The 26,033-nt window shown below is 36.5% G+C and overlaps 1 protein-coding gene and 1 long non-coding RNA gene across 21 annotated transcripts in view; one reads left to right on the forward strand and one right to left on the reverse strand.

Moving 5' to 3' along the window:
* Positions 1-26,033, reverse strand: part of ROBO2 (roundabout guidance receptor 2) — a 1,029,216-nt gene that overhangs the window by 471,861 nt on the left and 531,322 nt on the right. The window lies entirely within an intron of this gene.
* Positions 768-4,290, forward strand: LOC137468707 (uncharacterized). Its single transcript, XR_010996126.1, has 2 exons — positions 768-1,254; positions 3,830-4,290. It is a non-coding gene; the product is annotated as an uncharacterized lncRNA (long non-coding RNA).

Here is a 26,033-nt window from a genome sequence, read left to right on the forward strand (position 1 = left end):
AAAAAAAAACTAAGAGGAAATAGATGTGAATTTCATGTACCTGGTCTGAAACAGATAGAAGCCTCTCTATATGGAGGAAAAAAAACTGCTTGAGGAAGACCATAGGTTATTGATTGAACTGCTTTACATTGACATGAAAAGCTTCTAGTAACACAGGAGGAAAGTACTAAAAAAGAGAAAAGGTGTATTTTTATGCAATATAATGATCTTTCCATCTTGTGTAGCTTCAAAATAAGTTGATCTATGATTGCAATTGATTACTTGTTTATTTTGTTATAAAATTGAAGACAATTGGCAAAAAAGGAGTCTTACTTTGCATTTTATTTTATAATGTAATACCTGAGGGTTTCATAGCATCGGTTCCATTTCCTATCTCCAGAATATTTACTGTGTACATTTTATAATTAAACAATAAGATGAGACAAGCAATACACTTCTGCAAGATTGCATCATGCCTCTGGCGGTGTTATACGGGACAAGGTCATATCTAGAATTACTTTAATCACCCAAGTATAATAATTGCTTGGAAATACACTCCCTGCAGTGTCTTATTGCTAATAGAATTGTAGCTGAGTCACACAATGCGAGCTATAGTTAAGCCTGGATAAGTAATTCTAATGTAAAAACATTATTCAGCTGCTTGTAACTTTCAAGCATTGGCCTTTTAGTCTTACCTTTGACTAGTAGAAGCTTTGTGGTGTTCAAGTACTCAAGGCCATCTCACAGAATTCATTTTTGTTGATGACCATGCCCATTATTTGAAAAAAAAAAAGAAAAAAATAATTAAATTTAGTTAAGGAACATTTGTGATGGCTTGATAGGGAAAAGAAAGGGCAAAACAGTAAGGCTAAACCACCTGATCCCAAAGCTAAGGAGAGTTCATGGGCATCACGGAGACTTCCCCAAATTTCCATTTCCTCTTTCTACACTCTAAGTCACCCTGTTGCCAAGATCCAGCCAAAAGTGCCTTTTACTGCTGCAGTCTGGCCAACTTTGTCTAAGTGTAACTTAAGAGTCAGCTCCTACAATGGGAAGAGCCAAGGAGAAAGTACCAGCAAAATAAAGACACTGGCATTGTGAAAATTTGGCTTAGATTTCTGGGAAAAAAAGCCAGGTTACATCTGCTTAACAGTGATGCACAAACTCCCTACAAGCCAAGACCAACAGCTTTTCAGATTTGGATAATTCAAGTCTGAAGAAGTGTTGCTGAGGTCTGGAAATACATCTGAAGATGAAGTGAACACCCATGCACAGGTATGAGAAAATTAATCTCTTTTAGAGCTTAAGACAATAACTGCTTAGAAGAGTTGTAGTGACATTCTGGTCACAAAGAACCAGAGTAAGTTAAGCCTACAGTACTAAGTGACCAAGACAGAGGATGATGATTAAAATCCCACATTAAAGAAAGGATAAACCATAAAAGCTAGTCTGGTGATCCACCAAAAAAAAAAAAAAATACACTATCCTAACCAAAAACAACTCTCTTTTTCTAAATAACAAATAGGTACTATAATAAAACTAACACTGTCTGATGAAAATAAAAGTAGTTATGTGAGGCATGACATGTCAGTTATGACTGCAGCAGAGGAACCATCAGGTGTGCTGTGCTGTACATTTGCAAGGAAAATCATGGCATCTTGGCTAAGATATAGTCTAATTGTTTTCAAGCATTTTGCCTTAAACCTGTGTTTCACCAGGAATGAGGAGATCATGGACTATGAGCTGGTCAAAAAATAGCCAAGCAACAGACACTCAGTGCCAATCCCAGCACCAGCAGCACTGTGTGGCCCAGAGATACCCTTAGGAGAAAGTGTGGAGATTACCAATGAATAAAAGGTTGTTTGTTTTTTTTTTTTTTTCCTCTCTTTTTACCAAAAGCTCTTGTTTATAACTTCATTATCTATGATTTCCTTTTGAAGAAGCTGCTATGAGGTGAGGAAGAGGCCAGTATTGTATTTTATTGTCTAGCTAATCTTTAAGTCATAATCTTAATGCTCCAGCTATTCTTGTCAGGTAGAAGTATTATTTCTCCTACTTTAACTTCAAAGGGTTTTTTTTTTAATATGCCTCTAATGAAGGGAATTTAGTTACATACTTGGAAAGTTTACATGTCAAAATCTATTATATTTCACATTTTCTCAGGAAACAATTAGATTCAAGCCACTGGGCTGGGTGAATACAGATAACCTATGCTTCTGTAGTGTTATATATATTTGCGAACATTTCCTGAGGTATTTATATCATGTGAGTCCTTGTGCCTGTATTCCATTCTGTGAGCAAGGAACTACTATTATCCCTATTTTGCAGGAGGGGATATATAGGAGAGTTTATGATTTGATCAACAAGAAGTAATCAAATTTAGGCCTCCTAATTCCCAACAGCTATTCTTTTCCACACTAATTCAGCTTCATTTAATATTGCTTAAAGAAGTGCCTGGGACAGAAAAGCAATTTTGTATTTACCAGCAGGAGTTAAAGTTCTTCTGGAAACTTTTTTGAAATCGGGTATTTAGGGATAGATCATGAACTTGGAGAAAAATGATAAGAATGATCATGAATCTGGAAGACATGTCAAGATTGAAAAGGTGTGAGATTGTTTACTGCTGAGGAAAGAGGAATAACAGCTGTCACAGTAATCGTGTATGAAATAATGATGACACAAAGTTTCTTACATGGTAGCATAGAATAAAAAAGTGAAAAAAAAATGTTTTTTCATAAAGACATATTATCTGACTGAAGAACTGATTACTGCTGCCATCAGGAATACAAGATTCAGAGACATCTTTACAGAAAATATTTTGTTATGATAAATATTCGTAATAAAAATGTGGAAATAAATTACCCTACTGGGTTTAAAACAACCTTTAAGTATAAGCAATCAATGTCAGATTATCCTACACAAGCCATCTGTTAGGTTATTATAATCTTCCTTAAAAGCATTTTACATAGGGTATTGCCAGAAGAGAAGGAGCTTGGGTCTGAGCCAGTATTCCTATTCCTACACTCTCGTGCAGACCTATCTGAAGAAGTGAGGCTGTTGCTTCTTACTGTGCACCCTGAGGGAACACAACCACACATTTCTGGGAGAGAAGAAATTCCTGGAAAGATACCGAGTTCTTAAAATAATAACAGAATGGAGAATCCCCATTTGCAAAAGTAAACAGAGCCATCTATAAGGATGGATCTCTAAGGGTCACATTAGGAAAGGTCGTCATTTGAGCAATGCAAACTTATTTTAAAGGGAATTGATAAATAGTAGAAATATGATCTCTCCCACCTGAAAATAAAAATTCCTCCATTCCAGATTCTCTTTCCTTATACCTTAGCACAGCACAGAAATATTAGTATTTATGTTTGTCAATATCTAGAGATACAATCTCAAACTTTTCACAGAAATTTCCTTAGAATTAAACAAATTAAATTTTCCTGAAAACTATGTAAGCTTAGTCTGCCAGTCTTAGGCAGCAGTGATTTTTTTCTTCTCATGGGTTTAAAATTATTTAAAGAGGCAAATAAAACAGGGTGAAGCCTAAAATGGACACATCAGCAAGCAATTGGGTTGTTATTTTTTTCCTTGGATCAGAAATATTAAGTTTAAATATTACTTCACTGTACTTCAGCATACACCACCATATGTTATCTAGCATAGCCTCACATAGGTATGGCCACATTTAGGTATGATCACAAACCTTTATAGGACAACAAGGGATGATCATAAACCAAAATAATCCCTGGGAGTGGCATAACATAAGCAGCAGTCCTGAGTGATCTGTAGGATACACTGCTATTTTAAGATCATCCACTACTGGCTTGGTTCTCTCTTTTTGTAGGTAACAGTTTATTTTATGCCACCTTTTCAAGCTGAAAAAAAAGGAAGTTTAGAATGTAATTCTATAAAGCCCCTACTGCCATGATAAATAAGTCCTCAGAACTACACCCCTCAAACACAGGTAAGAAAATGCCATGTGCTAGTGGGCTTTGCAAGGGGTGATTTAAGATGACTGCTTCAGAAAAAAGTGTTCATGTCTAATAGTCATCACCTTCACTTTTTTTGTGGTTATCTGTCCCATTCACTTCATTCCACAAGCTTTATTCCATTCCATCCATCTGCCTGAGAAAATAGCCAGCAGAAAGATGCCAAAACATGCAGATGATACAAAATTATTCCTCATGGTCAAAAATTATAAAAAAAACTCCTGAAGGGTCCAGAAAGAACAAAGGCATTTAGGGAGTGATAGTTAAAATAGCAATTACAATTAATTATCAATAAATATGAAGGCTAATAAAAAAACCCAAACGTATACAATGGTGGATTTGATTTAGCTGTTACACATAGCAGTTAGGATGGCAAACAGATTGTTGGGAGTTCTTGGGAAAGGAACTCTGGGTATAAACAGAGACGTATTAAACTGCTTGTAGATCCTTGGTGTGCCCACACTGTAATTACTGTATGCATTGCTGGCTAGGCTGTCTGAAAAAATCATATGGTCCAAGTAATAAAAACATAGAAAGCTGACAAGTGTGAGCAAGGGGTGCAGAACAAGTTCTGCAAAGAGAAAAGACTTGATAGTCTCCAGTGAATAAAGGGGCAACTGGAAGGGAACTTGAAATTAAGGAAAAGGAAATCCTAAATGGTGTGAAGCTGATCAGTCAAAAAACATTTTTGCACAATGCAAAAATTGAGTCCAGCTTTAAAATATAGATAATAGATTTAAAGCAAATGAAAGAAAATATATTTTTTTTGCACAGCACTGTTAAACCAAAAGCCATGCAATATTCAAAATGCAAAAAATACAACACACTTAGATGAATTAATCAAGGAAAGATAAACTAATGTTTCTTAAACATGAACATCCAGATGTGATCCAAAGGAGGAAGTTCTGATGCTGCTGGATTGGGAGAGTATGCTAGCAAAAGATATAAGTATAACCTAATTTTAAAGTCTCCCTGGATGTACCTTGATTAGTTACTGCAGAGACAGAACACTGGGCTAAATAAGTCTGCTCACTCAGAAGGAAGTTGGACTGAATGCCACATTCCTATTTTCTTAATATTCCATACCTGAACAAACACAGTTCTAAGTTAATATTGCCATCATATTTTAAATAATTATTTACCTTAATATCCTCATGAATTGTTATAAAATATTAGTTTTGCCTATTTCTAAGTGGGTCGTATATAATTCACAATAGCACCCAAAAACTACTTCGATGCACCCAAAATTGGGGTAGGCTTCGTTGTTCATATGCTAAAATTATTCATCTCAAATTTATGGGGTCTTTACACCACATTATTTGAGGTATAAAGCATTCTTCAAAATTAGGATATCTTTTCTGGCTTCTAAATTGGTTTTTATTCATCTTTGCTTCTATCTAGGGCTGTTTCCAGCTTGTCTTCCTAAACGCTTTCACAGAATTGTTTCCAGTGAAAATCTCTCCAGTGCCACAGAACTTGCTATCCCATACTGTGGTTATTTAAAGCATGCACAAGGTTGTCAGGGTAATGGAGGTTGAACTGACATGCCTGGAGTTGGCAGATACATTTTAGGCACCCCTACAGTCTTATGCCTCTTAATTTAAACTGTGCTCAAAGTGGGCATAATCCCTGCAGCACAATCCAAGTGTGCTGTATTCCATGGGAATTTCATTCCCTGGCCAAGAAGAATATTACCAATTCAGCTAGTGAGTTGTATGTACAGCAAAATGTTGATTAAACTTCAGAAAATTAATTGCAAGTAACTTTGACTGGGGAGGAACAGACACAAGGAGAGGCACACATATATGAGGGCTTATTCCCATTGGATTTTTTGAAAAGTAATCAGGCAACAACTTCAGAGGCAGAATATTGAAAATTAGCCTGGAAAATTAAGACTGCTAAAAGATTTAGAGCTCGAGAAGAGAAATTATAAATTATTTCTTAAATTTGTTTGCAACATATTTTTTAGATTTCAAGTGACACAAGAAACACAGAGTCATTTGACACCTGAGAAATGAGACCTATAGAACACAGTCTTCCTGAAAGTGGCAAATTCATGTTCTTATTTTATAAATGCTCCATAGAAAGTGGAGAGTTTGGAAATTAAAGGGAAATTATAGTGGTCTGAGGATACATACAACTGAATAATTATGAACTCCACGGAAAATTATTCAATTGAAAACCAATTAACAGCCTTGTCTATACATCTCTTTCAAAAGCCTGGTAGTAGAAATGTCTGTTTTGGTATTGATTTCCATTGACTCTCATACACTTGCCTACCATGTAAGCTATTTAAGTAAATGATTTTTTTTTCCCAGGATCTACTTTTGAACAATATTGAAGTGTTAAAACATAGCAACATTGTCTATTAAACCAAAAATACCACATTAATAACATTGAGTACTGCACCTCTATATAAAACAGGAAAAAATCATGTGCATTTCCACGTGGTTTTACACACAATATTTTTCCTGAGTGTAGTTGAACAGCCCTCTGCCATCCACCCGGGACACACTAATCACAAGAAGAAAATTCGCAGTATGCATATGCCTATATAGCCAAACACAGCAAATCAAAGAAACAGCTCCACCTGTATAATTAAGGTAGTTTTAAAAGTGAAAAGCAACAGTGAAGACGTGTACTTCTAAATGAGAAAATTTTATGTAGAAAACTCTTACTTTTTTTCCAATAATATATTTCTGAAGAAAATGCGCTAAATTTTTGCCCTGTAAATCTTATCTATAAGGTGTCCAGATATCAACTCCCTTTCCCTCTTGTCTTTAAACAGGTAGCGCCTCTTTTAAATCCTTCAAAAGACCCACAGGGCACATTTGAAGCTGCTTTTCAATCTCTTAATTGAAACCTCAGCATGGCAATTGCAAGTGTTAGAAAGGTAAGAATGGAAGGGCTGTTTTTGGGAGCAATGGTTACTGGGGCAGCACTGGAGGCACTGCTCTTCTCAAAACAGAGGGAAGCACTGCCAGGAGACTGGCACACCACCTCCCTGCCATGGCAGCTGCTTTGACACCTACTTTAGGAACTCAACTGTAGAAAACAAAGAGCCATAATGATCAGTGCCCCAGGTAAATAAATTAGGTACCGTGCACATGGTCTTTTAAAGGAGAGCAGGAAAACATGGATCTTTTCTGCTAAGAGAGAAGGTTTTTCCAATGAGCTCTTTTTTTTTTTTTTTTTTTATTTTGTTACCAAGAGCAGCTGCTAAAGTGAAGGCGAGCTTTGAAGAATATTGCATATATTTTAGAGATTGTGATATCATAAAGGGAAAGAGTTTTAAAGTTGATGAAAAGAAAGGAAAGAATTTTTATCCATATTGTCCCAAATCTTTTCTGTTTGAATTTTTTAACTCAAACTCTTGTCATACACTTAGAAGAGAGATCTGTGGGCCTGTTGCCAGAGCTTTTATGTGCAGAATCAAGGTCTCTTGGATTTTCAGAAAAGAACAAAAAAGCTAAATTGTTCCTGTTAGTTGCAAAATACACACAATGTGCCAAGCTGACAAGTGCTTTTGCTTCATCTGGGTTTTCAGTGACAACTTCTAGAGAAAACAGCAAAACAATCTTATTCCACATTCACTGAGCTAATCAGGGACAGCCTTTTGAGAGAGAAAATCCTCCAAAAATACCCTCCAAGAGAAGAAAAAAAGCTCTTGGATATCAGCTTGCTTAGATAATAAAGAATACACAATAGTGAGCTAAGCCATGGAAAAGGGCATGGGCAGAGGAACCTGAGTATATCAGATCTGCAGTGCTTGGCTAAACTGTACCTCTCAAATAAAATACCAGTTCAGTCTGGGCAGGGAACATTAGTGTGGGAAGCAACTTGTGAACATTTCTAGTGCTGCTGCTCGGCATCTGAGATAGGTGCAGTCCTATCCCACCTACTACAAGAGGAATCTTTTAACATGCAAAGAGAAAGGAAGAGAAGAAAAATTCTTTTGCCACAAGTATCCCGTCTGTTTGGCATCTACTGTGCCTACTGTGTGCCCCTCACTGGTGCTTCTCTGCACGCTTTCAGAACATACAGGGCAATTCCCACTGATATCTCTGATTTTCCCTAATGACCACAACTGATTAATTATTGCCCAGCCCTGACAAACTTGTCTTCTTCCACACGGAATGTCTGCTGAGAAAGGTGCTACTCTGCCAAGCGGTAAATAACAAAAGATGTGAGAGGATTCGATACCCTTTGGCCTAACCCCCCGTTTATCTGAGCGAATATTCCGTCTGTACATAACAAAGCAGGCACTGTTCCTTAAACCACTGTAGAAACTTTGCTCCTACACATTGGGTCATTCATTTCCAGCATTCTTCAGACTGTGATTAACTTCAGAAGTGAAAATGCAGATGTTTGTCTAGCCAAATATTTGTGTCCACTTAATATCGCATCACATTACGTATAGAAACCCTTACCCTAATTAAACTGAGGCATGAGCAACGTCTGGATACACTTGAAGGAAAGGGTATAAGGTTAGTTTACACAAGTGCTGAGTAATCCAGTTTATGTGGAACAAGATACTCCATTCTTCTACGAAAGGTCTGACTGGAACTGCTGAGGTATTTTTTAGCGACCATCTTGCTTCTTGCTTTTCCTCAGCATTTGTTGTCTTTTCTTTGCTGCTTGTAAGCATTGGAGGAAGGTGATAATAAAGCCCTGGAGAAATTAACTAAGTAGACACTCCCTAAAACACTGTAGGAAAAAAAAAATGAAAAGATTGACTTTATAAAGTCAGAGGAATCCTAGTGGACTCAATTTGAATGAAATCACAAAAGCTTGCTGATTAATATGCTTAACAGTCTTTATAAAACATTACAAATCTGCTGAATACCGCCAATGTATAGATTATAAATATATTAGTTCAAGAAGCTACCACAAGAGGATTTCCCAAGTTAGAAAGCTGTGAAGAATTTTCTATATTTATTTATAAAGCTTTAATCTTTTATGCTGATAAACAAGCATCCAAAAATATTCTGAATCACTTACAGCAATTGTCTGCTTTTCAAATGTGAAATACAGGATAAACCCTTCTTTGCAAAATGCAAAATAAAAAGAGCTAAAAAATATGAGCAGTTTTCACTTTCCTATATACAGAATTTAAGAACCGTATTTATTGCATTAGCTATGCATCTGCTGCACATAGACCCAATATCGACTTGCTTCCTCGAAGGAAGAGTGACTGCCAGTTTGCATTTACTTCTCCTGGTTTGATCAAGTGGGTTTAAGTGAGCTAAAATGACAACTGGACATTTAGCTACTGCATACAGCCCTGCCCTTGTCATATTTTCAGAGAGAATAGGAGAGAGCTGGTAGTGGCTGCAGTTGTCCTGATCATGTTTGTATCCAGCAAATGTTATCATCCAGCTTTCAGTCCTCTGGAGGGCATCAATAGCTCCATATCTTTTAATATGAATTTATTCCAGCTCTTAAGATTGATGGCAGATCAGGAAACGCAGGCTGGGCAGTGAGTGCTGTGATTTCTTAGAGATTCATTTACCACTAATGCAAATCACATCAGTTTCTTCATATGTTTAGTGCTCCCACTGCTAACAGAGAACATTTCCAAGTCTGCCAAGCTTGTATTTCTATTACCTCCCAAAAAATATATTACCTAAATGCTACCTACCATTCCAAAGGGTGTATGTGATCCAATCCAGGATGTCTTTTTAAGAATCTGTATTTTCATAGAGGTATAAAAAACTAAAGATAGAAAATCTAAGCATCCGGAACTGCCAAGGATTGTCATAAATTAGGCAAATTTAGCATTTAAAAGATGAATTTTTAAGAACATCTTGAACATCTTTTAACTCACATATAGACTAGAAGAAGCCTTCTGTAGTCTTCTTCAGCATAAGGAAACGGTAAACAAAGTTTTAACGTAAAATACTTATTTTAAACAATTCTGAAGCATCAGATCTGGTTACACATTATGAGACTCAGCTGGCAAAAAACACCAGAGAAGTGGACAAGTGGAAAACTACAGAATAGGAGTTACATAAAGACCAAACTTATTGAGAACACCACAGAAGAATGAAGAAATGCTCTCATAAAGGACCTGTAGCTAAAGAGCTGAGAAGATTAGAAAATCCACTCTGAAACACAAACAGTGCTAACACCCAAGCAATTATCAAATTACTTACACACTTTACTTGTACTGATTTTAAAATGTGGGGGAAACACAACTGAAAAAGTGCTTATCATCCCTCTGGGGAAATTTAATGCTTGGATTTTCAATGCATACAGGCAAAAAATGTGTTGTGGTTCAAATGGGTATTCAGTATTTAAATGTGATTGCACTGCAGGCTGAAATTAGTGAACTTGTGTTCTGTTGTCTTTCATAAAACTGCAATTAGTTCTGCTATTTGACCCTTCCTGTGCCTGAAATTCTAGCTGACCTTGCATGTCATGACAGTGATGTTCTAAGGGAGAAGTGGGGTCAAAATTTTGCATAAATGCAATAAGAGATTACTTCAAAAAATAAACTAAACATGTGTGTGTTTGTACTGTGGATTGTTTGAAAATTATGGGATGGATCTGATTTTTATTTATGTATGTACCAGAGTGAAACAGGATTGAGTCTGGACTTGGATTCTATTTTTTCCTTCAGACTGATGGCTGAGTACGTGTCCTCAGCTTTCATATCCTATGTTTGTGGGTTTACTTAAGTGTAATCTGTGGGAAGAGCACCAATTATAGGCAAATATACCAGAACGCACTGTCTCTCCCTTCTGCCGCCTCCAAGGAGGAGTTGTTTGCTTTGTGAAGACAGCTGATGAGAGCCTAGAGAAGCACATCATGTCCAGGTGCCTGATGAATGTGTAAATAAGGGGGTCAGAAATCCGATGGGTCTCAGAAGGGAGAGGAAAGCACTGGTTTTTGTTTTTTGTTCTTTGGGGTTTTTTTGGGAGAGCAATTGATTTTGTTATTGTATTTAAAGAAAAATTAATCATCTATTTAAATTTTCATTATACCCTCAGTGGACAGCTTCTCTGTAGAAATCCTAGCTGATCATTTCTGTGGTCAGTAATCAGTCCTATGTTCTATGTCAACTCTATATAGTTCAAGACACATCAAACTATTAGCAGAGGAAAAGTATGAAGATTTGAGATATTATTGAAGATATTCAATAGTAGGATTGAGCTATAACACCAAGATTAAAAGGGACAAGAACAAAAATTGTGAGAAAGGACCAGGTGAGATCAGAAATGATGTTCTTTCCAGGCAGTTAGATAAAGACTTGTTTTCCATTTACCTTGCAAAGTAGCAGTAGCCCATCCATATACATACTATATATCCATATCTATATCTATCTATACCTATCTATATATAGATATATCTGTGTTTACACGTGGGTTTTTCTACCCCAAGGGAAAGCTATGACTCAAACACTGCAGGCAGAGCAGGTACTGAGAGTTTGCCTTCCCTAAAACTGATTGAATTAGAGGTTTGGCAGAGCTCACTGGAACCTGAGAGGCCTCTGTGACCAAGACTCATCATTCTGACATCCTCCACAGGTATTTCTTCTCTTTTTCTAATGTATCATGGTGACAGCCACTGCTACTTATACAAATACAGAACAACACATAGCAGTATTTCCATTTTTACCAAGCCCTGTATAGATGACTCCTAAAGTTAAAGCCTGGCCTCCCTCAGCATGTGAGTGTAGAAATCATTCTGCACAGTTGCAAGGAAAAGGTAGAGATTAGCTCCCCAAACTCTACAACACTTTGAAATCCTAAAGATGAACCTAAAATAACTTATTTATTAGATGAATAAAATATTTAGATCAGAATTATTCTATATTTAACTGACATTTAAAATCAGTCACAAGCTAAAACTTTAAAAGCTAAGCAAAACAAGATTGCTTAAGTATTATTTTTTCCCCACAGAAACCTGGAAAGTGTGTTATAGTGGTAATTTTGAATAGGAAAGATGTTACTGTTTTTAATACTCTCATGTTTTAACCATCTTTTGGGTTGCAATAGCAAGCTGTTAGTTATTTCCTTGAAAAAGAACTGTATCCTCATGCCTTAGGCTAAACAGCACAATTTAAGAAGTCAGAACAACTCAGAGCACAGAGAGCCTTCCAGATTTTCATAATGCAGTTTTCTCAAGCAGGAATCATCTGTTCCTTGAAGTTTGGCTACGACAATAGGAGGCACTGCCTACAATGCCATTGTGAGGCATATAAACATTTCCATCAGCTGCATCTTGGGGCTGCCTTGGTTTTAATTTTGAAATCCTTGTGCATTCCTATGCTCAGAAATGTTGAAAATGGAAAGGAAAATATCCAGGAAATGGAAGACTGAGTTGTGAAACCCTGGTCATGCAAGAGAAAGCAAACAAGCAGATGCCTCCACCTACTCTTTCACTCATGTGGATGTGGCATCAGTCCAGGAACCCTTTTATTCCAGGAAATGGGCCTTTATTGTTGCTGGACTATTAGTTATATCAAATCAGCTACAACATTTATTTTCATATTTAAAAATCCTTTTTTTTTTTCTAATTGAAGAATCATCAGACTGTTTCAGCTGTCCTTTTAAAACACTGGAGATGAATCAGCAAGGTTCAAATCACAGTGATTGTCTCCATTCAGCACGAGAGGCATCTGAAACATATTCCTGCAGTTTTACTGTGTTTTTCTTTAGCTAATACATAAGACATGTTTTTTGACCAGCCCTAACTGGCTGAAAAACAGCCTCCTATCTGTATCAAACAGTAATGCCTTTCCTATTTAAGCACACCTTACATCTCCAGTTGCTATAATATAAAAATATTGAACATACACGTAGGTGAGCTGCCAAGCTGTGCTGTAGCCACTTTAAGAATTTACAGGAAATGCATTAAAGAGCTTCCATGAATACTGTTTGTACATCTACACTTAAGGTTCTGAAATATCACTTGGTAAGTTCAGTATTACAAACAGGGTTTTATATCCCCGCTGATAGCAAAACAAGAGGAAAGATAATCTACATGACAGTCAGAAACTGTGGGATGTAGGAAATGACCAGGCAGAGCATTTGGAGGGCAGTGAACTGCCAAGCATCACACCAGGAGTCATGATATGCTCAACAGGGTGCAAAATAATTTGTGATAATCTCTCTAGGAAGGATATTATGCACATCATGTGTTATTATTTATTGTCTTCTAGACAGCAGTGGCTGACTCAAGGCCATCAGAAGAACATTTGCCTGAGAACTGTGAAGTAAAAATTTGAAATAAAACTGGCACAAAAACATTGGCAGTCAGGTTAAAATAAAGCACATTCTCCACAAAAGGAATTCAGTTATCCTGAAATATAACCTCAGCTTCAGAGATCTCATTAGATTTATTCTTTGCTTGATTTCTTCTACCTCTAAATCAAAAGTTGTAATGCTGACATTTTTAGAGTGCAGCACCTCAGGTGTAGCCACAAATCCACATTTAGTTACTTGGTGAAAAATAACTCAATTGGGAGTGGTTATAATCATCCAAAAGTCCTTTTTCCTTCCACTCCTTACATTAAAGACGTTGACTTCTTGATTTTTAATGATCATATTAAATTATGCCTCATTTCTTGAGGTCAAACTCACCAATGACAAAAGCAAGAGCAACTACAGAATAAAACCAGATCTTCAGTGGCCAGAGGGAATTTAACTTGGGAAACATGAAGATTAACCTTTTTTTTTCTCACATACTTTTCAGATCAAATTTAGTCTTTTTCTAGATTTAATTTGAATCTTAAAGTGTTGTTTGGGTTTTGGTTTGTGGGTTTTTGCAGGTGTTTTTTTGTGTGTTTTTGTTGTTGATGTTTGATTGCTTTTTTTTTTTTTTTTTTTTTTTAAGTCATTCATTGTTCACAGTCCCTAGAGGTCAGGATTCATAAAGTAGGAGACCACAAAAGTTAATCAAGGACGCAGTCTCTAAAACTATGGGAAAGAACCAGAAAAAGATCTGGACTAGAAACACATTTCTTTCATGCTTCAAGGCTTAGCTAGTATTCTATGTACAGTTTATAGTTCACATACTTGCTTATGCCAACATTAAAAGGGCCATTCCTGATTCAAAGAACACTGAGGTAAAGTCCAAAGAACAAAGTTTCTAAGCAGTTAGCTCCTGCTGCATGGGCATCAGCATAAAAGTAAAAGGAATTTAAAAAAGAAAGGAAAGAAAAAAATACAGATAAAGTATTCTTAATGCATCCAGGGTCAAAAGGAAGTGCTTATTCACATAACACGTAATTAAATTGTGGAACTCATGGCCACAGGATGTTGTGAAGGCCAAAAGGATAAATGAGTTAAAAAAATAATTAGGCAAATTATTAGAAAAAAAAAAATCCATTAAGGGCCATTAAGCACAAAGATGTGCATGCAGCCTCTGGCTCAGAAAATCTCAGTGCCACAGATTGTCTGAAAATGAGAGAATATACTAAGAAAACACTCAGTGTTTAGCCTTTTATGAAACTCTTTTCCTAAGCACTTTGCTGACTACTCCCCAAGGAGAACAGTGACTGTATAACTTAACTAGTACAGATGTTCTTCTATCATGATGCACTAGCTGGTTATGTATAGCATCTAAATAACTCCAGCAGCAAAAAATGTCCTCCCACATGCTAAATTTTTAGTTCCTGGATAATATTAACTTTTTTTATAATTTTACAGGGCAAGACTTATGACTTTCAGTGTGCAATTTGCATGTAAGAATATTAAAGAAAATATATAGTACTTGTAGACAGGGAAGAAGTTAATTGCACAAGGATACAGATGTTGCTACAAAATTAGATATTCTGCACCCAACGTAAGTCACAATTTCTGTCAGATTGACAGTAAGAAGTCAGTGTAACAGATTTCTACTATAGATGTATGCACTTTATATCTGTATGTATGTCAGTATGACTGCATGTGCAGAGACAGAAAGGGATTTATGTACATATATATATGTATATAAAACACATGAGTCTTGAGAATAACATAGTAAAATACCTTTTTTTTGGAATGAAAAATCTTGTTTAGCATCCTGTAATCATACTGCACATTGAGTATGCAAATGCCAGTGGCCAGATTGTTGAGGTATATTGTATTTAGATTGCAATTAACTCCCTATCATCCATTTCTACTCTGAAAAGCCAGATCTGTGAGGTGTTTTGTGCTCTTTTGTTTTGAGCCAAGGAACATCAGGAAAGGATTCTGGGAACTTGGCTTATTCAGCTTTCTTCTCAGCATCTTTAACTGCGTACTTTCAAAGGCAGAAGCCTGACTGTGTAATCTAACCTGATATTTCAGTCCTTCCATTATCCGTTCGGTGAAGATTTACATGTCTTACTGCCCACCACACATCTACATTAATGTAACCATCCATCCCTGCTCACAGTCCTCCTGATTACAGAGCTTCCATTTGCTCTTCTATTATTAAAATTTTAGTCTGTGGTTCAGTGGTTATTCAGGTTGGAGCCCCACTTTGCAATGCACTGTGAAATCATGGCTGCTCCCTGAGAGTGCTTACATTTGACAAAACGTGACAGATGGATCGGGCAGGCATATGAGATGTGAGGCTGGTAGGGAAAATGGCTAATGGAGTGTCTGCAGTTGCTAAATGAACCAAATATTCTGCTCTGAACTTCGATGGCAGTGTATAAGCAAACCTGAATATTTCAAATGGTAGGAATCTAGTCAAGTGCTGCACAATACCAACCTGCTTAACAACATTTGGATTTTTTTTTTTTTTTATTTTAGTACTTCTCGGGATAGACTTAGGCTGGGTTGCACACGTTAGGTCCTTCACTTTTTACTGGAAGAAAATCTACAGAAAAGAAAATAATGCTACACTAAGGAGCAACAGTGCTTCTACCCTAATAAATGCTTTGGAGTAAACGTGCTTGGATCACATCTAAAAGAGGATGAATCCCTTCCCTACTGAAAATCTGCATCTCCAATTTAAAAACCAAGCCTGCTATTGGTAGTGAATGCCATCACCACTCCTGCATGAGGACAGCTTCTGCATTGTTAAGCATCTTCAAATGGACCCCAAATTCTGTCATATTGCATTTCACAGATGATAAATTCACTTACATAAGACAATAAATCTGTAGTAATTTGGTTAGCCTTATTAGCAGCTACTGATTAAATGAAAAAACCAAAACCAGCCCACAAACAGTTCAAAGCACTCAAAATCACAGGGATTTGTTCTTCTCCTGAGATTTTACATCTGTAACTTATCTTACTGTTGAATGATAAACATGCTCTGAGTGTGGGAACAGAGATGGCATGTTTTCAATTAATTCCATATAAATTATAATATTAAATTAATCTTAATATGTGGCACCAAAGATAGATGGAAATTATATTAAACAGTTTATTGTTGACTTTGTTTTTCCCTTACAGCTCAGCAACACTAGAGATGTAGCTGTAATCACAGCTGGTGGCCTGTTTAGTAATCCAACAAAAAGGGAGGATGTAGATGCACTAACTTTGCTCACTTCTTTCAAGATCATGTTAATCTCACAATTCTCACTGCCTCTCAGTAGACTGCAATATGGCATAAAAAATGAAAAATTTTCAAACCAGTACTCAAGCTTCAAAAATCTTAAATACCTGAACCAACTATCTCTTATTCCATTAACAGGTATTAACTATGTATCAAGTGTTGGCATATGAGAAAAGCAAAATAGCAAACAAAATTTCTATTATGAAAACATAAACCCCTATGAAATTACCATAATTTTCATATGAAGAAAAATAATTAAACTACATTGAAACATTTTCAGCTGGCATGCAGCCACACAAAGTTGTTAAAAAACATCTTGGAAGTAAACCAGTTCCAAAACGTATGAGAACTAAAGATGCAAATCTAAAGCTTACTCCATTTTAGCACAGGATTGTTTGGTGTACCAACATTTCAGTGACACAGGTAATTGTTATTTAATATGTTTTAAAAAATTATTAAATTTTACCTCAATACTGGCTTTCAATGTATAAATATTACACCTCAATTTCTGAATTTTTCACAACTTAAATTTTTACCACCTCTTTCTTAATTAAACCTCATTAAAATATAGCTTGAATTTCATAGGAGAGCTTGTTTCTTTAAAAAAAATTATCTTGAGTATAAACCCTTACATTTGCATTTTAATATGGGTTTTTTTTGAGTTGCTTAGTACTATCTTTGAGTGCACCAAAACATTTTTAAGCATATTGGTTTTCAGTTTGGTTTTAGTTGAATAAAAATCTAGGGCAAAGTATGGTTGTGCTAACTCTAGTGGAACCATTCACTCGAAAGCAGAGAAATTGCAGGCAAACAGAGCATGCTCAAATAAAAAAGTAATATAGTTTTTAATTTCATTAATTCTCTTGAGGACACAGCATTTAAATGACCTAGATAGGCTAGAAATGGAGGTCTAAAATATTTTATTGATTTACTTGTATTTATAGATCAATTGTATACAAGTTCTTTGTTCAGCAATTGCTTCACTGAAACAAGTAAATGTTGGGGGTTTTAGACCTGGCTGCCCATCTTTAAATTGAATTGAATACACATTTAATTTATTCATATATCTTAAAATACTTTTTGGATTCGCAGGTACAACTGGATTTTAAATATTAATAGTTTCAGGTACATCAGTTCAGGAATGTAGGTGACTAAGGAGTGTTTGGTTCAAAGTACGTGCTAACCACAGAAGGCTTTAAGCTCAGATTTTGTAGTGAAATCTATGATTCTTAAGCTACCTCTTAATAAAATGAGAGGTAAAAGTGAGAAGCATGTTTTAACACCTGAGATTCATTCAAGAACTGTGGAAAGCCAGCAGCATATTTCAAATTCATCACAGTGTAACAGAAACTAGTGGTGAAATACACAGGTGACTCCATTGTCTCATTATTTCTTCTCTAAGATTCAATTCCCATTATATACACAATTTGTTCTCTTTGCCTACTCCAGCTCTTATTGAGCTTTATGGAAATTTAAACACACAGGGATATAGGGTCAAACTTTCAACTTAAAATGAACCTTGTAAAAAAACTCTCAGTAATTTCTAATTTACCTCAATATGAATCAAAAAGTTTTGTTTTCAAAGTTTGTTTGTGTGCAAGTGTATCACTCCAACAGGGAAAGTAATCACAGACCACCAACTATTTATTGAGGTTCCAGCTTTTCTGTACATCAAAAATAAACCACACCATGAAAGTCTCAAAACTCAGGCAAAGCCAATGACCTGGTGGTTTTTGGTGTGTGGTTTTTTCATAAATCAGAAATAGAGCCCAGATCCATAAACCTTTCCAGAAATTTGGGCCAAGTTTTGAGTGAATTTTGGAAAATTATAGTTTTTAATGAAAAATCCATGCAAATAATGCTTTTGACATTCTCATCTTTTGGACACTTCTAAAATGCTAACCTTGAAATAAAATTCAAGGAGATCATAATAAAATAAAAGACTTAATGAACATATTAAATTAATTTGGAAATATATGTTTATACACACACACTTGGCAGATTCTCTGTATACTGTTTCAACAGTGAAATGTGTGAAAGATTGAGGTTTTTTCCAGTACAAAGCCTAAGAATAATAATGTTTAAGAATGAGAAAAAACATTTTTAGCATTTTTTATTTGTATCATAAATAATGAAATTGTTGCAATTGGATGGGAGTAGACTATTATTAAAAATATTTTGAACATTTTCAATATGCTTGCATGGACCAGTTTTCCTAAAGGGACTAGAAAATGCATTCTTGCAGCTGAACCTATATGGGAATATCTTTTCTCAGAAAAAGAATTAGGTTTCAAAATTTTTATAGGTCTATGAAATTTAGAACCATGAACCTAGTGTTGATGTACTTCCATTCAAGTAGAGAAACAGCTTACTGATATGGGCCTTCCACCCCCAGGAAATTGCTGTGTTGCTGATTATATCTTTGTTTCAGTGCTTTAGAGGGAAGCTTTTCCACTTAAAATTTCTTGCATCTGATAAGTTCCCATTATAACCAAAGTGATGGGAATATAATAATCACTGAAAAGATTCTATGTAGCTCAACAGAGCTGTGTAATGGATAATGGCAGCACAGTTAGTCACTAAAATGCAAATCAGAAGCTCGAGTACTTATTATTTGAAAATCTTACTGACTTCAAACAACTGCAACAAGTTAAATACCCTAAACAAATTCAGCACCCCAAATTACTTCCGATTAACAGTAATATTTTCCAGTAATAGTGCTGATAAGTATGCCCTCTCAGATAAACTCTCCACAATAGATAGTAAGAAGTAGACATGTACTTTAAGAGAGAAATAGTCTTGAATTTCTTTATATCACCTTTCTCACAAAAAAAAAAAAGCTATTTTATTTGCCAGTGCATTTGTACTTGTCTTGTACCTCCTTATATAAGATTATTATATATGTAAGTGGGCCTGAATATGTTGTTTGTTTTCACTTCTATGCAGCTCACACAAAGAGTGGCACTGCTGATACTCAATGAACCAGCCACTAAATTTGTCCTCCACCAATGAGCCTGAGATCAATAACTAATTTTGAAAACTGATTAGTTTGCAGCAGGGAAGTAGACACAGTCCAAATCTTGCCAGAGGATATAATCAGCCAGTAAATAGCAATATTAGTGCTGTAGGTAATGGGCTGGGAACAGCAGAGGAAAGGAGTCTGGCCCAATTCAGATATAAAGGGCTTGACACGAAGGCCAATTCAGATTCTCTTTTTTTTTTGGTAAAGTCACATGACTTAAATTGAACTCTTTTTCTTTCTTCTTATTCTTCTTTTGGTGCTGGACTAAAGCTTATTTTTATCACATTCCCTGCCTGGAGACTATAGAGTGTTTGTAATGCATCCTAATAAAACTTGCAAGTGCAGCCTTGGGTGATTATTAAAGAGCTACAGACATTTTTACAGATCTTTGCTAGTTGTGAACTCCAGATGTTTCCAACATGAAAAATGTTATGTTCTAACAGTTAATGTTGTATCACCAGCCATTCAGAAGATGTATCTTCTTATTATAGCTGGAATGTTGCTATGGTGATAATTGTAAAACTGTGACCTAGAAGGAAGAAAACAAATGTATTTGGCACAAAAGAGGATAGGTAGTGTATCAATTAGGCCAATGAATGGGAATATAACAAAAAGGTGGTAGGAAATTAAAAAATTATGCACGAGTCCTGGATACCCTATGATGTACTGTATAATTAGCACTTTTATTTTCATGTGGAATGCATCCTCAGTTACCTTTGGGGACACACAGCACCCTGTCTACATCCAAAATTACAGTGCTTTGCCTTTTCCAAAAAGCCCATCCATAAAAAGCATCCCTATGAACGACTTGCTCACACAAGGGTTTTTATAATTAATTAATGTTTTGTATTTCATGTTTTGGTACTAAAGACCGAAGTAGACCATGTCAGCAGATACAATTAACTATAGATTTTGAGCTATCAAACCTCAAGGATAAGAACAGAAATAGATTCCATGCAAGCGTGGCCATGGATTATCTGGGGAACTATGCTTAGGATCACCACAATTCTGCATTTCTGCTGAGCCTAGCAGGAGTAAATCAGCTCAGGGGAGTCATACAGTCCCTGGGGCTCAAACCACGGAAAGACCGAGTCCTCTGCCACCTCTCTGCTCATCACCTTGAGCTAGTTTCCCTCTGTCTGCTCATCCATTTCATCATTTGCTCGATAGGAACCCTTTTTACAAAGAGCTTTTTCAGATCAATGGATGAAACATGCTCTTAATTTCTAAGCTCATAAGCAGACGCATATGTGGAAAAACAGTGACTCCCATTAGGAGGGTAATGATCAAATATCCCATCTTCAGTCAACTGCTATTGCTGCTGCAAACTGCAAATGTTTTCCAGCTCACAAGCAAAGAAAATTTCTGGTATGTGCTAAAGACATCACCATTACCATTCATCCCAATCAGCTTGATTAGACTAAAAACAAACAACAGGAAACCATCTATCTGTGTGCACATCAACCCTGTTTCAGGAGTCCTTGTCACTGTAACAAGAGTGAAGCCCTGCCACTTGTTCTTAAATGTATATCCTCCATAGTTCTTTCCTACAAATCAGGAAAGGAAGGAAACAGAGTAGATTACATTTCTTATTAAATTTATGTGTTATAACAGCGTGCAATGTGCTTGGAAATAAATCACAGAACAAAGGACAAAATTACAGATTGAACTGGCACACTGTAAATCTCTTGATGTTTTCAGATGGAAACTGAATGTCTTTCTGCAAGTTATGCATCAGTCAAAACACTTTTGAGATAAAGGCTTTCAAGTGATATTTTCAAGCCATATTAGTCGTCCTGTAGCTGTGCACTTCACTCAGACTGGAAAGTAGCCAACAAGCATGGCTTGAAATCTGTTAGTTTATGTCTTGAGGGATTTTTTCCAGCTGTATTAAAGAATTAAGACTGAGCTCCCCAACTCTCTCTGCACTGCCTGCATGCTGGTCTGGGGCAGGAAAAGAAACAGAGGCATGGTGAGCTAAAGGGATTAATCCAAGGTCAGATTGAAAGTTAAACGTAGGATTTAGACATAGATGCTTGCTGCTTGATTATGTTGAAGTCAGAGAAAACAGTGAAGCACTTTTATTTTAACTTCAAAGAAATACAACTGTTTTGCACATGGAAGTGCAACAGCATGCTATTGGAGAAGGTTTTACATCAAGGCAAACCACAACTATGACTCAGACCAGAAAAATCTCACATTGAAGTTCTCCTAAACTTTATTTCTCCACACATATATACCTGGTTAAATAGACTTTGAGTGAGGAATAAAAAGATATGGGAAGGAAATAGAAAACTCCAGCTGAAAAGGTAAAAATCAACGTAACAAAATCAAGCATAGCTAGAGCAAACTGAAGCTTACATGGCCTAACAATTTGAATAAGATTGTAGTTTTTTCCTTTGTAGCTTTCTTTTCTCCTTCTTACTAGCTGAGCCAGGGCTAGTGACAGGCACAAAGAGAAACTGTATGAGGGAGACAAAGGTCAAGATAATGGTATTACTGTGCTAGAGCAAAGAACTCTTTGCTAGATGGCAAAAACTAAAGGTCACTTATAAATGTGTTTTTCATTTTCTCTATGGAAAAGCTAGAGAAATGTAAAAAATCCACTGGAACTATAAGCCAAGAAGATTAGTTTGATTTTTTCATGATAATAAAGACAAAGAATACCCAAGAATATTCTTGTTTAGCTGTATCAGGCCAGAACATTCTAGCATTTTAAAACCAAAACAACTACACCACAAAACATTTCTGTTCAAGAAGTCCCTGATAGAACAAAGGCAAACCTCTTGTATATCTATATCTATATATCTATATCTATATCTATCTATCTATATATCTATATCTATCTATCTATATATACATATAGATAGATAGATAGATAGATAGATATAGATATATATTCAAACCTACTTGCCTTGCTCCTCTAGGTCAGTCTTTCTGATCCCTCTCCCCTGACAGCTGTTAGTGAAGGTACCTTGTGCTGCCTTTACACCTGCATCCAATGACCAGCTCTTACCTTCTGCACCTGATCCTGCTGAGAGGGCAGGGGTGAAACAACTCTCATATGGGTAACTAGCCAGAGACTAAAACTCACAGAGTTCATAATTCAACAGATAAATCTGAAGAAATTAAAGTGAGTAACAACCTGCCAGTTGTGAGAGCTAGAATATGTCAGCTTGCAATGGATGCTTCTTTTAGGTATTGTTCTCTGTGGTAAATGCAATGCATGAAGAAACCTACTGCCATTTTCCAATTTCATTCAGTAGAAAGTTACCTTTAATATTCCTTTTGACATCCTTAACAGATGCTTTAGTGATAGTCTTCTAGACCTCCAAAGGAAAAAAAAAACAAAACAAACAACAAAAAAAACCTGAAGAAAACAATGCATAACCAGGACAGTGCACTAAAACTGTTTGTGGAGAGCAGTGGTAGTGATGACCTGCTGTGAGCCAATACCCTAACCTTATCTGGTTTGTGATGTCCAAGGAAAGCAATGAGTTCTAGCTCTGTCTGAGGAGAAATGAGTGATTTACCAGCTAACAAAGCAAGGAATAAAGTGAGAGACTAGACAGCTAAAAAAGACAATAATGACCTTTTTCAAGACTGCCTTAATTTCCCTCTTGAAATATTTGATATTTGCTATATCATGGAATAGCAAATATACCAGTGTGGTGCTACAGCCAGATGTGCTGGCTATTTCACATTGTCCACACTGAGGAAATACCTTCACTGTCATGCAGCAAACTTTTACTACATTAAACTAATTTCTATATATATGATAAAAACATACAGATTGAATTATTTTATTGCTATAAAGTTTTGTCCCTCAGCACAGGGATGATCTAAGAAAATTCAGCCTCCCAGCCTCGCAAGCTACTCCTTGCTTTTCTGGTCTGGCAACTCCATTTCTTCCTCTTTTCCTTCCAGTGCCTCTGGGTATTTACCATACATGACAAAGTGACAGTCCAATCAATAGCTGGGTCACAAATTTGCTTCTCAGGCCCCTTCAAGTCACTGGCTATGACTCAGCAATACCTTTTCCTTCATAAAGGAACATTCCTTAGGAGTCTCTAGACCAGAATCATGCCAAAACTGAGCTCCTCGGGGTGTGTTTTACTCCAGCAGACCCTTAAACATTTGTATGCAGGAGGAAAAAGTACTTGAGAATAAGAACCATGTACCCAAGCAGCCTACAGGGACTGATGCTCCACAGAGTGTGTACGCAGCAAGCAGCAAAAACGTGCCTCAATGTATCAAACACTCAGTGAGACTCTTGAATAGAAATTATTCATGTCGTGATTATGGTGGAACAGAGGAGGAAAAAAGACAGAGAAGCAGAATAAAATAAGGAAGAAGGAGAACAAAGGCTCAGAGTGAGGAAAATCAGAGGAGAAAAATGGAAGAAAGAAGAATTGTCAGGCACACAAACTAGCTAAGTGTAAGACAAAGAATGAGAAAATCTTGTCATACTGTGGTTAAAACAAAATATAAAAGGGAAATGTGATGTTTAAACATGCAGTAATGTCCTTTTATCCAGTATATAGGAAACGGTCAACCAATTAAGGCTCACTGAAATATTTTACCTGTTTTACACTTGAGAAAGCAGAAACAGTGGGCTTATATAACTTGTCCAGGTCACATATTAAGTCAGCAATGATCCAGACGTGGCTCTCTGACCTGCCTCCATGAAATACTTCTTCTCCAGGGGAAGTAAATGACATATTTTCACTCCAACTTTTCCACTACATGCAGCACTTAGGGGCCTGTAAGGAACCATAAATCTTGGCAGTTCCTTGTTTAAAGTTTGCTTGCAAGGAGATTAAACCAGTTTGCAAATAAAGCAGCTGCCCTCGGTTTCACGGTCAGGAAAGCCCCACCACATCTCACTTTTTCTGTGGTTTGACATCCTGTGCACGCTGCTTCAGGTCTTTGGTGCTGAAGAACTGGTGCAAAGGGTGAAGTGAATGCATTTCCCAGCCTTACCTTTGGAGCAAGCTGCATGCAGCACAAAACTTTTGCAATTAATAGAGGCCAACATAGTATCGAATGCCCAATAAACACACAAATTAGCTTCCTTTCAAGGTCCACCCACTCATTCTTTGATTTTTATCAGTTAATTCAATGGCTTGTCAGAAGAGTGTAAGGTAGTCAATCCACATATGTGTTGTGTGTTATGTACTTTCAGAAATTACTGATGCACGGTCTAGGCAGGATTGACAGTTATTATTAAACATCAACTGGCAGAGGCAAATTGCACCCATTTTAGTCAACTAGTAATGACCTGTAAAATTGGCAAAAACTGTAGGAGGAAAACAATTTGCCACCACACAAATTAAAATAGTGAGTGTCCTGGTTTAGGAATACTGGGTTGCATTTGCTGAAGAACTCAGCAGAGAAACAAAACCTCGTGATCACTGACAGAGAACACTTTAGTATGTATGAGGTCTATGATGTATGGCACAAAAGATATAGTATAGAAATTCTTACTAACTGGAAATCGAGGGTACACTTTGCAGCTAGGACTTGGAAATGAGCTAAATGTAAGTTCCAGTGAGTTCTTTAAGATGTCACATTACATACTTTACACAGAACAAACTGACCACAACAAAGGAGCAATCCTATATTTGACCTTCTAGCCCCCAAATGTCAATGTTTCACAGAAAATTTATATTCCATCTGACAGAACTTGGTAACCTTGACCCAGAGGAATAAGAGATATTGGATTAGGTAGGCATGTGAGCACAGACTTTCTGCTTTCTTTGAGAGCTTACAAATGACTGAAGGAGAAAAATAAGTGTTTTTCTGAAGCTGCACAGTCAGATTCTTTCACTTGCTAAGGCTGCTTCATGCTAATGTCAGTGAGCAGCACACCCTGTGCACAAGGATTCTATGGTTTCCTTAAGTTTTCCATAATGTCTTTTCCTGCCAGTGAAACCAGATCCTGCAGTGTTTGGTCTTGAGTGAATTATTTGACCATGATTTGTGTGCAACTTAAACACAGACTGAAAACTACACATAACACTGGAATTGGGGATGGCCCAGGGATTAAGCCAGTGGACTCAGTTTACTGGATATTTTGGCATGCAGTGGGAATGCAGATGTGCTGCTGGGCACTGCAATGGTATGAATAAACTTTATTCTGTAAAGGTGTACATTTTAACTGTGTGTCCCAACCCCAAATAGAAGTTGAGAACAAATATCTCAAAACTGCCAATACTTCCTAAGGTTTTATGAAGTGACAAGGGACTCAAACAACAAAAGAATATCAACAGATTGGTAAAGTTCTTTTACACACTAGCATGGTTTTTAAAAAAAAATCCTAACCCTACATGTTGCACTTTTATAGAATGTTCCTTTCTCATTTTTTTCAGAATATACGGGTTTTTGGTAAAGCCAGGAAGCTTGCTGCTTTCTGACAGACATGGCAGTTAGTAATAGTGAGAATTAAAAGGACAAGATGATTGACATTTCTAAGTGTAAACACAGATGTTTTCCAACCAGAGAGTGGTGCTGCTTGCTGAAGGGTCTGATAAAGCTTCTGCCACATACAGAGACGAATG

The sequence above is a fragment of the Anomalospiza imberbis genome, chromosome 2, assembly GCF_031753505.1.
Source record: "Anomalospiza imberbis isolate Cuckoo-Finch-1a 21T00152 chromosome 2, ASM3175350v1, whole genome shotgun sequence".
NCBI classification, from domain to species: domain Eukaryota; kingdom Metazoa; phylum Chordata; class Aves; order Passeriformes; family Viduidae; genus Anomalospiza; species Anomalospiza imberbis.